This window comes from Notamacropus eugenii, chromosome 6, assembly GCF_028372415.1.
Source record: "Notamacropus eugenii isolate mMacEug1 chromosome 6, mMacEug1.pri_v2, whole genome shotgun sequence".
In the NCBI taxonomy this organism is placed as follows: Eukaryota; Metazoa; Chordata; class Mammalia; order Diprotodontia; family Macropodidae; genus Notamacropus; species Notamacropus eugenii.
Genome location: NC_092877.1, coordinates 162,906,267 through 162,920,386, shown reverse-complemented (window position 1 = coordinate 162,920,386; position 14,120 = coordinate 162,906,267). Strand labels below are relative to the sequence as shown.

The window sequence follows — 14,120 nt, the reverse complement described above, 5'->3', positions numbered from 1 at the left end:
GTGAGTGGCAATCGCATTGTCATGAGCCTGTCATTTACTCTTTTTTGCAGGCATATCAGCTTGTTGACTAGATTAGCTTTGATTGCAAAACCCATACCAGCTTCATTGTGCTCCCCTAAACTACTCCCACTCCAGAAAAATGTGTATCCAGCTCCAATTTCAGCAAGTTGGCTTTCATTTGCCAACTTTGTTTCACTCAGGGCTGCAATTTGGATGTGATACCTGTTGAATTCTCTTGCAACAAGAGCAGTTCGTCTTTCAGGTCTACTTGCTTTTGTGTTTTCTACAAGTGTGTGCACATTCCATGTGTTGACGGTGCATGGAATCATTTTTACAGATGTTTTTGTACATTTTGCACATTTTTTTGTGTTTCAGCCACATAGTGGCATTCCCAGCCTGCTACGGTAATCACGCCAAGGTTAAGTAAGCAGACCATGTTTAGGGAACCTTTTCTAGCCCCCTTCCTCACACCAGGAGGTGATCAATGTGAATCTTAAAAGGCTGCTCAGACACCCAGGGGGCTGCTTAGTCCCATTGCTGCTTCCAGTGAGAAATGACCCTATGGCTTGGGCCACTTGTGTGCAGGGTTGTGACTACGGTTGTTTATGGATCAGAAACCTCTGGTACATCACAAATACTCAGTTCTGATCGAGTTGCATTGAATAGTGATAAGGACATGATCCTAGCAAGATCTACTACTTCCATAGTGTTCTCAGCAGATCATTATCAATCAACATTAAGGCTATTGACCATTTATCTCAAGTTGAAGTCAATCCCTTTTTAGCTGAAATTCCAACTGAAGAAGACATTTTGAGGGCCATTAGACCCCTTTCATGTGACAAAGCACCTGGTGTTTATTGTATTCCAGCTGCGATTTACAAGGTAGGGGGACCATTCCTCATACAAAAGCTGACTGAACTTTTCCAGGTTATAATGCAAGAGGAAGTTATCCCCCAGGAGTACAAGGAAACCTCCATTGTCCATCTCTATAAAGGTAAAGGGAATTGATTGTCCTGTGACAATCACAGGGGGGCAAGGGGGAAAGGACTCTCTCTCTTAGTCACTGCTGGCAAAATTCTTACTAGAATCCTTCTTAAAAGGTTGATCCTTCTCTTGGAAGATGGTCATATACCTGACAATCAGTGTGGCTACAGAAAGGGCCTAGGAACAGTTGATGTGGTGTTTGCTCCCCGACAACTCTAGGAGAAATGTGGCCTTTGACACTGTTAATTGTGAGAGCTTATGGAAAATTATGTCAAAATTTGGTAGCCCAGAGAAGTTCATCATTATTGTATGTCAATTTCATGATGGTATGTTTGCCCAGATTCTGGATAGTGGATAATGCTCTCTTGCCTTCCCAGTCACCAATGGAGTAAAACAGGGCTGTGTGCTTTCTCCCATGTTTTTTAGCATGATGTTTTCAGTCACATTGTCAAATGCTGTCAATGAGGATGAGCATGGCATCAAGGTCACCTACCATACTGATGGTAAGTTCTTCAATTTGAAAAGGCTGCAAGTCAAGACCAAAAGTAGAGGGAGTGTTGGTATATAATTTTCTGTTTGCCGATGATTGTGCCCTCAATGCAGCCTCTGAAGCTGAGATGCAACAAAGTATGGATCAATTCTCTGCTGCTTGTGCTAATTTTGGCCTAATAATTGACACCAAGAAAACACAGGTGCTTCATCAACTACCATCACACCACCAATATGTAGAACCATAGATTAGCACAAATGGAGAAGTTTTGAATGCCGTGGATAAGTTCACTTACCTTGGCAGTATATTTTCCAGGGAAGTACACATTGAAGATGAGATTGATGCACAAATTGTCAGAGTTAGCTTAGTGTTTGGGAGGCTCTGAAGAAAAGTTTGGAAGAGATGTATTAGATTGACTACCAAACTGAAGGTCTACAGAGTTATTGTGCTGACCTCATTGTTGTATACCTGTGAAACATGGACATTGTACCATTACCATGCCAGGAAACTGTATTGCTTCCCTTTGAACTGTCTTATGGGGATTCTGAGGATCACCTGGCAGGGAAAGGTACAAGACACTGAAGTCCTTGCTTGAGCTGAATTGCCAAGCATTCAAAAAATGCTTCAGAGAGCACACCTCTGATGGGCTGGCCATGTTGTTCGAATGGAAAATGCTCTCTTGCCAAAAAGACTATTTTATGGAGAACTCATATGGGGCAGGTGATCACATGATGGTCATAAGGAACGATACAAGGACACTCTCAAGGCCTCTCTCAAGAACTTTGGATTTGACTGTGCAACATGAGAGACACTGGCACAGGACTACTCAGTATGGTGTGTCCACATCAGAAAGGGTGCTGTGCTTTGTGAGAAAAGCAGTATTGAGACAGTACAAAGTAAACTTTGGATGCACAAATTTCAAATGTCCACCCCAAATAGTCACATGGATCATCTGTACCCAACCTGTGGTAGAACATTCAGAGCTCTTATTGGTCTGATCAGTCACAATTCTACACAGTGAAATTTCACTATATCATGTTGATGTCATTTTGGTCCTCTTCAAAAAGGAAGAACAACAACCAACCAACCATAATCAAGAAGTATAATGCCTCTATTTGAATGGGATTAAGGAGGATCTTTTCCACCCATTGTCAGACCTGGGAAGATTTGTAGAAAGGTCCACACCTTTTGTTAATGTGGCACTGGTTCTCAAGGGATGTGATGTCCTTTGGCTCCTAAAAGTGTATAAAGACTTTGAGTTACAGATTTTATTTTGGGGCTTACTGACTGGAAGTGTTTGTTTGGCCAGATGAGGACTCTGGGAAGCCACTAAAAGAGCCCCCAGCTTTGAGGACCCAGATGTTGGTGCTTCCCTCTCCAGTAACGATGGTCAGAAAGTTAGAGCTGTCTGCTAATTTCTGATATATGTGCTAATTATAGTAAGGCAGAAGAAGTTATGTCTGTTGACTTCTTGATTTCTCTGTATTTTCTTTGAAATTCAGAGTGCAGATTTCTTACAATATGGCAATGAGAATGGAATCTGTATAAATTAAAAGGAAAATATGGGGGATGCAATAATTGTTGTCTCCCAGTTGTGGTAGTTGCAATTCTGTGGAGCCCCAGGAGGTGAGGGTGGACAAAGCCAGGAATCATATTTGCAAATCAGACCAGAGTAGCAAGAATGTGGAGAAGAACCCTGGAACTCCACTAGAAAACTGTGTGCTGAACCAACCAGCAGAAGCAAAGAATGATTCAGCAGACAAGGAGGCTCCCTGCCTTGAGAACTCAGATGCTGGTGTTTCCCTCTCTGGTAACTATGGTTAGACAGTTTGTTGACGTATAGTCAGGCAGAGGAAGCCCTGTCTGTTGGTCTTTAATTTCTCTGTATTTTCTTTGAAGTTCAGGATACTGACACCCCTGAACTAGGTGAATGATACATGCGCTTGGTTAAAGGAATGATATATGTGCTTGATTAAAGCAATCATTAACCCCTTGAAAGTTACTTTCCTTTGATGAATGCAGATCTAAGAACCTGTGATAGCAAGCCCCCTGTGTATGTTGGGGTGCTTACTGATACAGAAGGGAATAGAAACCACTCTAGCATCTTTTCCAGGAAAACCCCAAATAGCATCACAGAGTCAGATATGACTGAAATAACTGAATAGCAATGACAGTATTATAAACATTATCCCATTTTATCCTCACACCAAATTTGGAAGCAGATGCTATTATCATCTTCATTTTACAGAAAAGGAAACTGAAGTAAATAGTGCTCAGGTAACTTGCCTAGTGTCATGCAACTGGTAAATATCTGAGGTGGAATTTGAACTTAGATCACTGTGACTCTAGGTCCAGTCCTCCAGTCTTTGTACCACCAAATTGCCATGTGGAAGGCAATTTGAGGCCTCATTTGAGGCAATATAAAAATCAAGAGGATCCTGCTCTCAAATGAATATGTAATCATTATGAAATTGTAAACCCTTTTTTATTATTTTATTTGTTTTCAGTATTCTACAATCACTTCCATATACGGTAGGTTTTTTCCCCTCCCTCCCACTCCTTTTGCCAAGTTTCCCCCCCTCTCTCTGGGATGGCATACAATTTTATAAAGTTTCTACAGCTACATTTCTATTAAATACATTTTCATCTTAGTCATGTTGCACAGAAGAATTAAAATGAATGGGAGAAATCATAAAACAAACCAAAATGTAATACAAAAGAAAATGATCTGCTACATTCTGCAATCAAATTCCATAGTTCTTTCTCTGGATGTGGAAGACATTTTGCCTTAAGAGAATTTTTTAAGTCCTTACATTGCAATGAAATACTAAGTATGCCAGAAATGGATGCTGCAGGTCTCTTCTGCTGAACTAGAGCGTGGGTAAGCTCAGTTCTCTGGTCTAGAGTCTTCCCCATTCCCCTGGGGTGCTGAGGCATGTCTGGGGCCCTGGTGTTGGCAGTTGCTGGCTTCACCTCCCTGGGGCTCAAAATCTTCTCCCACTTTTTTGGGGTGGGGCTGTCTGGGACAGCCCTGATCCTGCAATGGTTTCCTTCAGTCACAGCAAGAGGAACTCTCCTTAGCAATCTTTCTAGCCTCACAGACTGAGACTCTGTTTACCCTTTCTGCTGCTCCTACTGTTCCAGAGTTTTCTCAGGGAGATATTCTCTGAGCTCATCAAGGTCAATAAGGGGAGGGAGACAGCAATTACTGATCACTCCGCCATCTTGTTTCCAAGAACCAAAATTTCAAACTCTTACATTCATATTTGAACACTTCTCTATAAATCCTGTAGATTGAATCAAAGTGAAAATACAACACATTATATCTAGGTGATTAAGTCCCAGCACTCAGTCTTCACTTTCAATTAACCAAGTCCTGCCAAGAGAACCAAAATACATATAATCACAGGGCTATTTGATAACCTAAATTATATCATAGTTGGCAAGTACAAGACAAATGGAAGGTGGAGATACAGTTTGAGTCTTTAAGAAATCATTATGCAATACTAGATGCAACAGGACTTGAAAGTCTTGGATATGTCAAATGAAGTACCTCCTTAGAAACAGCATTACAAACAGAACACTTATTAGCAGTCACAAGATCCTCTGACCAAATAGAAACAATCTATTTAAAACAGATTAGATACAATAGAAAAGATCACTGGTAATAAGTAAAGACAATTTTTGTCTTCAGTCATCTGATACCATGTGACTACTATTCTAATTAAGTCTCAGGGCAAAAATGAGAGATGATGTTATGGTTATTATCTTTTTTTTAGAATCTCAAAGCTCACTGGAAATGGGAGCCAACCTCATGGTCTGTAAAGAGAAGCTTAAAAACAGCAACAACAACAAAAAGAAATGCTCCTGGATGCATTCAAGGCATTTGTAGGTGTTGTCAGGGACCTAGGAATTAGGGAGTGATTTTGAATCTTGACCTAGGGTGAGAAATTGAGATGGCCCAAAATTATCATCCAGGAGTGATCTTTTTCCTTTTGCCTGTCCTCACTCTCAAGGGGTAGCATAAGGAACAGTTCTCCTTTCAACAACTTAGAGGCCTCATGGTCTTGAGATGTGCTTCCTTCCTACTATAGTCACATGAGATAGATAACATGACAAGGCCCTTGACTTGGAGTAAGGAAGTCCTGTGTTCTAATTTTGACTTAGATATCCATTATCTGTATGACTCTGGACAAATGACTTCACCTCTAGGAACCTCAGTTTCCTCTTCTGTAAGATTGCCTTATGATCCCTAAGATCTCTTCTAGATTTAACTATATGATCTTACCATCATCAACTTTCTAGCAGAAACTGGTCCTTCAGCAATCTAGAAACCTGGTGCTGGTTTGAGTCATGCTTCCTCCTGGATGCTTATCCCTTAATCCTCAGGAGAAGACAGTCCTTTGACAACACAGAAAACTCGGTGAACTCTGATAGATCCCACCTCCAACAACTGGGTCTTCTTTACTAATAAAAGACTGGTCAATCCAGTTGGTACAAAGGAAAAACTATTAATCACATCCAAGAGATCTCCCTCAACCTTACTTAAATGATAATTCTAAGGACCTCATTATTTCAGTATCTCATGTTTTTCTTTTCTATACACTCTACAACCACACTGATACTCTTTCAAGAAAAGATCTTGCTCTTTGTCATTCCAATGTCTTTGATCACACTGCACTATCTGTCTAAAATATGTTCACTCTTCCTCTTTTGAAAACATAGACAAAGGGACTTGACCTGTGATTTTCTAGGTGAGTAAATTCCTTTTACCAATTCAGGTCAGTTTCTTCTCTGCATCTTTTAGTCTTTAGAATATTGGCCAGATAATCAGAAGGAAGGGGTTTCCCAAGATCAAACAACCAGTATGAGTGAAAAGCAAAACTTTCACTCACATCTTCCTAGTTTTGAGGCTAACTCTCAATCAGCTATGCCACACTGACACTCCTTGTGAAAAGTTAACTATTAAGTCCAGTCAAGAATCATGTATTAAGCATGTACAAAGTCCAAAGTACTGATCTAAGTTCTGGGCATCAAAAGAAAGGTAATGGTGGAGCTAAGATGGCAGAGTTGAAAGAAGGACCTTTAGAAGTTGCATCCACCATTGCCAATAAAATACCTGTAAGAAAAGACTTGAAACAAATTCTAAAGCAGCAGAAGCCACACACACACACACACACACACACACACACACACACACACACACACACACACACAAAACAGAGTGAAAGAGATTTTCTGTCCAAGGCAGTGTGGAAGGCTCACAGGAAAGGTCTAGCACTGAGCTAGGACCAGAGCACAGCTGATCTTTGGCTATGTGGCACAGTAGGGACAGGAATGGAGTGGGCCTCAGGGGCCAGAATCCCTAGGAGCAGCTGCAGTACCCAGATACCTCAAACTACAAACCTCAAAGACAACTTCAAGGGTCAGTGAGAAAGCTCTTTCACCTGGGTGAGAAGGGAACATGGTCTAGACCTGCCAGCAGCAGCAGTTGCAGCATCCATTTTTGGAGCTCTCCACTTAAAGACCCTGGAGGAATTGACTGGCTGATCTGGATTTCAGCCCTGAGGGGCTCTCCTGGGTTGCAGAAGAGTGCTAGCAGTGGAGCTGGGGGTGATCTGGAGAAGGAACCCTGCTGGAAGAGCCTGGGCAGAAAACAGTGCTTGTGACTGCTCCCAGAACAGAGCACAGGCCAGGAGAGGGATAAACTCCTCTCCCTTGATTGTGCCACCTTGGAGGAACTGAGAACTTACAAGTCCCCAGAGTATACTCTCCTCTTGACAAAGGACTTAAATGTCGAGTAACTGACTGGGAAAATGCCCAAAAAAGGAAAAAAATAAGACTATGGAAGGCTACTTTCTTAGTGAACAATTCCATTCTCTCAGATGAGGAAGAACAATGCATACCAACAGGGGAAGATCTAAAAGTCATGACTTCTGCATCCAAAACCTCCAAAATCAATGTGCTATGGTCTCAAGCCATGAAAGAGCTCAAAAAGGATTTTGAAAATCAAGTAAGAGAGGTGGAGGAAAAATTGGAAAGAAAAATGAGAGTGATGCAAGGAAATATGAAAGGGAGTCAACAGCTTGCTAAAGGAGACTCAAAAAATGCTGAAGAAAAAAACACCCTTAAAAGGCTAACTCAATTGGCAAAAGAGGTGCAAAAAGCCAATGAGGAGAAGAATGCTTTACAAAGCAGAATTAGCCAAATGGAAAAGGAGGTTCAAAAGCTCATTGAAGATAATAGTTCTTAAAAATTAGAATAGAGCAGGTGGAAGCTAATGACTTTATGAGAAACCAAGAAGTTACAATACAAAACCAAAAGAAGGAAAACAAGAATATAATGTGAAATATCTCATTGGAAAAACAACTAACCTGGAAAATTGATCCAGGAGAGACAATTTAAACATTATGGGATAACCTGAAAGCCAAGATCAAAAAAAGAGCCTAAACATCACGTTTTATGAAATTATCAAGGAAAACTGCCCTGATATTCCAGAACCAGAGGGCAAAATAGATCACCTCCTGAAAGAGATCCAAAAAGAGATATTGAAATATTGAAGCCAAATTCCAGAGTTTTAGGATAAGGAGAAAATATCTCAAGCAGCTAGAAAGAAAAAAATTGAGTATTGTGGAAATACAATCAGGATAACACAAGATCAAGTAGCTTCTACATGAAGGGATTTAAGGGCTTGGAATATGATATTCCAGAAGTCAAATGAACTAGGGTTAAAACCAAGTATCACCCAGCAAAACTGAGTATAATACTTCAGGGGAAAATGGTAATTCATTGAAATAGAGCTTTCAAGCGTTCTTGATGAGAAGGCTAGAGTTGAATAGAAAATTTGACTTTCAAACACAAGGATCAAGAGAAGCATGAAAAGGTAAAAAGGAAAGAGAAATCGTAAGGAACTTTCTAAATCGGAACTGTTTTCATTCCTACATGGAAAGATAACATTTGCAAGTCTTGAAACTTTTCTCAGTATTTGGGTTGTTGGAAGGATTATACACGCACACACACACACACATATAGACACACACATATATATATATATACACACATAGACCACAGGGTGAGTTGAATAAGAAGGGATGATATCTAAAAAGAATTAAAGGGTGAGAGAGGAACATATTGGGAGGAAAAAGAGAGAAATGGAATAGGGCAAATTATCTTTATAAAACAGGCAAGCTAAAGCTTTTTCAATGGAGAAGGTGAGAGGGAAAAAGAGAAGCTTACTCTCATCACATTTGACATAAGTATGGAATATCATGCTCACTCAGTTATGAAAATCTATATTATACTACAGCAAAGTAGGGGAGAAGAGGATAAGTGGGGTGGGGGGAATTATAGAAGGGAAGGTAAATAGGAGGAAGGAGTAATTGGAAGTAAACAGTTTTGGGGAGGGACAAGGTCAAAAGAAAGAATAGAATAAATGGGGGGCAGGATAGGATGGAGAGAAAAATAGTTAGTGTTACACACATGACTATTATGGAAGTGTTTTGCAAAAATACACATAATACATAGCCTGTATTGAATTGCTTGCCTTCTCAGTGGGGATGGGTGGAGACAGAGGAAGGGAGAGAAGTTGGAACTCAAATTTTAGGAATGAACATTGAGAATTATTTTTCATACAACTGAAAAATAAGAAACACAGGTAATAGGGTATAGAAATCTATCTTGCCCTACAAGAAAAGAGAGAAGATGGGGATAAAGGAAGGAGGGGGTCTGATAGAAGGGATGGCAAATTGGGTGAAAGGGTGATTAGAATGCACATGTTTTGGAGTGGCAGGAGGGGAGAGATGGGGAGAAAATTTGGAACTTAAAATTTTATGAAAATGCAAGTTGAAAACTAAAAATAAATAAAAAATAGAAAAGAAAGGCAAAAATAATCCTTGCTTTTTAGCTTATAATGTAATGGGATACAAAATAGGCAAATAATATGCGTAGAATATATACATATCTAATATTTTATGCACACATACACATATATACTGCCAATAGACAGGATCATATGTGTGTGTTTATGCTTCATCTCAGAAGCATTGCTTAATCTCATTAGTATTGAGGCCTCCTCCATGAAACTTATCTTGCTCTGCCCTTATTAGCAACAACCTATCTTTTCCCATTCCCCTTCACAACTTATAGTTTGCTTTGTGACTCTGGACTGCAGTTTTCATATAGTAGATGACACTGGAATTACATATTATGCAGTCTTAATTCCCTCCAAGACAGCCAGCTCCACTGGAAGTAGGGCTTTACATTTTCTGGGTATCTAGCACAGTAATCAATACAAAGTACATTCATGAAAATTGATTATTGATGGATCAATACCACCTTTAATTGTTAACTGTTAAAAATTGTTGAGAATATCACAGCACCTCCTGGGCTGAAGTTTTGCTCCGTGTCCTTTTCCTGCCCTGGGTGTGGGGAGAGTCCTCCCCATGGTCACCATGCCCCAAAATGGGCCATGCTCAGGCTCTAGGCCTCTGTCCCCATTGTTGTCATGTGTGCCTTCAGCCTCTGAGACCCGTGGTGCCTGAATGCCTTGTGTGTTCTCCGCTATGAGGAAGGGCTGCAAGACCAGCATGTTCTCCACCTAGGGTGAATGTCAAGCACAAATGAACCAATTTCCTGCTTCCAGGTCCAAGCTTCTACTGAGGATGAGGCTTGTTCCTTTGCCTGAAACAATCCCTGATTGTTCATCAGAGAAGAAAAATTAAAATGACACACAAGACCCCAAAATGAAGCCGAACAAGAGACCCCATGAGCCATCAGATGAAGGGGAAGAGACTTGAGCAAAGCTTCCAAAACAAAACACAGACTCAATACCCTCACTTAGCAAAGAAACATCTTCTTACATGGGAGATGTAGCTTTGGTTTACACAGATGACTCTTGCTCTAGTAATGGGAGGAAGAAAGCTGGAGCAGGCATTGGCGTCTACTGGGGGCCAGGCTATCCCCTAAATGTGGGTGATAGACTTTCTAGGCAACAGACGAACCAAAGGGCAGAAATACATGCTGTCCGTAAAGCAATCAAACAAGCCAAGAATCAAAACATCAGTAAGCTGGTTGTGTTCACAGATAATATGTTTACTATAAATGGTATAACAAGTTGGGCTAAAAACTGGAAGAAAAATGACATGAAAACAAGCACAGGAAAAGATGTCTTCAACAAGGAAGACTTTGTTAAGCTTGATACACATATTCAAGGCATAGACATTAAATGGATGCATGTTCCTGATTATTCAGGGCTTGCAGGCACTGAAAAATCTGATAGATTAGCAAGAGAAGGAGCTAAAAAATATCAAGAATCAACATAGTATAATTTTATAATCTAATTAAAGAGCAAATTAAGTGCTCTATAGTCATAATTTGTGTGAAAATTTGCCTACAAGACATGAACTATTGTGGATGGACTTGGGGACATTCTTGTTTAATCAGCAATATTGTATAGTTTTCTGTTAAAGTTTGATTCAGTATATTAAACTACTCTTCACTTTACCCTGACCAACATATTTGTTTATCTTTGGGAATTGTTTGGGTTTTCAGCATAAAATAGAAAAAGTTGCAAAAAAAAAAGCCTTGTTAACACCTTAATTTGTTTATCTTTGTCCTGGACCCTCTTATCTCTAAATTATTTCGTTAGATGATTTTATCATCTCCCATGGTTTCAATGGTCATCATCATCTCTTTGTGTATGCATCCCAAATCTATGTTTCTAGCCCTCATCTCTTTCCTGAAGTCCAACCTTCTCCATCATCCAATACAACTAGATGGCTCAGCATGTAGAGTTCAGAGCCTAACATCAGGAAGACCTGAGTTCAAAAGTGGCCTCCAACAGTCACCAGCTGTGTGACCCTGGCAAGTCATTTAAAGTCAGTTTGCCTCAGTTTCTGTGAAACAGGGACAAATAACAGCACCTACCTTGCAGAGGTGTTGCGGGGATCAAATGAAATAATAGTTGTAGGGTGCTTAACTCAAAGCCTTGCACATGCTCAATTATTGCTGTTGTTCTTGTTCAGTGGTTTTTCAGTCATGTCTAACTCTTTGTGACCTCATCTGAGATTTTATTGGTAAATATACAGATGAGGAAACCGAGGCAAATAGGATTATAGTGACTTGCCTTGGGTCACACAGCTAGTGAGTGTCTGAAGCCAGATTTGAACTCAGGTCTTCCTGACTCCAGGCCTACTATTCTATCTGTTGCACCACCCAGTTGCCCTGGATATAGCAGGTGCTACAATAATTTATTCTCTTCCCTCACCTTTCTCCCAGTGCTTTCTATTTGGATGTCTCATGAGGCACTTTATATAACATATCCAAAATAGAGTTCACTATTTTTCCGTTTAATCCCAGTCATCCTTCTAACGTCTCTATTTTTTTTAAGGGCTATGCACTTCTCCTACTCCCTCAGGTTTGTAACCCCAGACTCCTTCTTGACTTTTCCCTTTCTTTGAACTTACCTATTCTATCAGTTCCCAAGTCTTATCTATCTATCTTTATAGAAATAAAATTATCTACATACACATGACAATGTTGTATTTGTCACATTATGCCTGAACTATTGCAAAAGCCACTCAGTTAGACTCCTCACCTCCAGTCTCTTCCTTCTCTAATTCATCCTTCACACAGCTGCCTCCCTAACATTCCTAAAGCATACATCTGACCATATTACTCCTCTGCTCAAAAAGCTCTAACATCTCAGTCTTACTTCTAGGATAAAATTAAGAAAAATCTTGAATTGTTATCTAAAGTCAATCTTCCTTCTCCACTTTCAAACTAATCTCACATTGCTTCTCCCTCATTTAATTCTATATTCTAGCCAAATTGCTTATTTGCTGTTCCTTGCACAGGGCATTTCATCTCTGGCCTATGTGCCTTTGCATAGACTGTCCACTATGTGGCTGATGTTCACCCTCCTCGTCTCTCATAGAACCCTTCACATTGGCTCAATTGACAACTCTAAGAGGCTTTTTGTAATTTCTCTAGTGGTTAGTGTGTCCCTTCCCCAAAATATTAATTTTGCATTTAATTAGTGCCAAGTCTAGAGTCAAAAAGATCTAAGTTCTAATCGGATCTCAGTCACGTTTTTAGCTGTGTGACCTTGGGAAAGCCACTGAATCCTCTTTGACTCAGTTTCTCACCTATAAAATAAACTGGAGAAGGAAATGGTAAACCAGTGTAGTATCTTTGCTAAGGAAATCACATATGGAGTCACAAAGAGTTGAGCATTACTGAAATGACTGAACAACTACAAGAAGAAGTGTCTGGTATTCACAACTAAGCTATAAGCTCCTTGAGGGCAGATCCTGTATTTTATTTTATTTTTGGACCAGCAGTTTAGTGTTGTGACTGGCACATAGTGAGCACTTAATTCTTGTTGGAATGGATTGAATTGAATTGAATTAAAGTTGAGACAGGATTTAATACATAGCTTAGTTTTATATTCATTCCAAGATGACACCAAAACACCAAAAGCCTCACTTGTGTGGGTATTGAATTTAGCAAGATAATTAGAAGTCACTAGCACACTCTGTGACAGACATTGATATCTTACGTCTTCACATTAGTCTTTCATGCCCAATCAAGAATCCTGAGGAAAATGGATTCCTTCAAATTGAAGATGGCAGTTCTCAATGAATCAAATCACCACTGTCATAAGCCATAGTGCAGAATGCGATAAAAATGCAAGCTTTAGAGCTGCCAGTTTTCTTTGGAAAGGATGCTGTTCTTCGAGCCAGAAATGGCCTGGATTTGAATTCTGCCTTTGATGCTTGTTATCTGTGTGACCATGAGCAGTTCACTTAAGACTCTATGACACAAATTTCTCATTTATAAAAGAGACAATAATACCCACAATACCAAATTCAAATGCTTTCCCAGAATATTCCTTGAAACTGGGTAATAATAATAGCCAACATTTATATAGCATTTGCTATCTGCTGGGCACAGTGCTAAGTGTTTTCAAATTATTATCTCATTGAATCCTCACAACGATCCTGGGAGGTAGGTGCTTTTATTTTACTCATTTTACAAATGAGGAGATTGAGGCAAAAAGTGCCACATAACTTCTCCATAGTGGCATCATAAGTATCATTACCCTCACCCTCTACTTCCTTTTATAGAAGGGAAAAATGAATTCCAGAGAACTGACTTTCCCCTGGTCATATAGTAAGCAAGTGTTAGACCTGGAATTTGAACTTAGATGTCATAACTACACCTCCAGCCCCCTTTCACCAATTCTACAACATTACCGAATACAGCTACTAAAGTACTTGAAGTTATGACAAATGTGTTAGAATGACTGAACACCATGAAAAAAGGATGGGTATCAAAATATTAGAAATGGACAATTGCAAGCCTAATTCTTTTTAAAAAATGACAAAAATTGCATTCTGAAATGAGAGTAACCAGCACCAATCATCAGAAATATTCTAGAGCACTACATTAAGCATAAGGTTCATGAATATTTTGCAAAGAATGTTACAATTAGTAGGGAAACTCTATGTAAGTCTGGACTATAGAGCTAATCATCAGAACTTTTCAGAGCTGAAGGACTGGTCAGTTTTGAAAAGGTTTAAAATGTTGAGGAGTATTGTGGATCAGGACACTAGTGGAATTTGGGAAGCTTGCATTAATCCTCACG

At 39.7% G+C, this 14,120-nt stretch overlaps 1 pseudogene; it reads left to right on the top strand.

Moving 5' to 3' along the window:
- Positions 1-9,941: 9,941 nt before the first annotated feature.
- Positions 9,942-10,794, top strand: LOC140510787 (ribonuclease H1 pseudogene; annotated as a pseudogene).
- Positions 10,795-14,120: the final 3,326 nt, after the last annotated feature.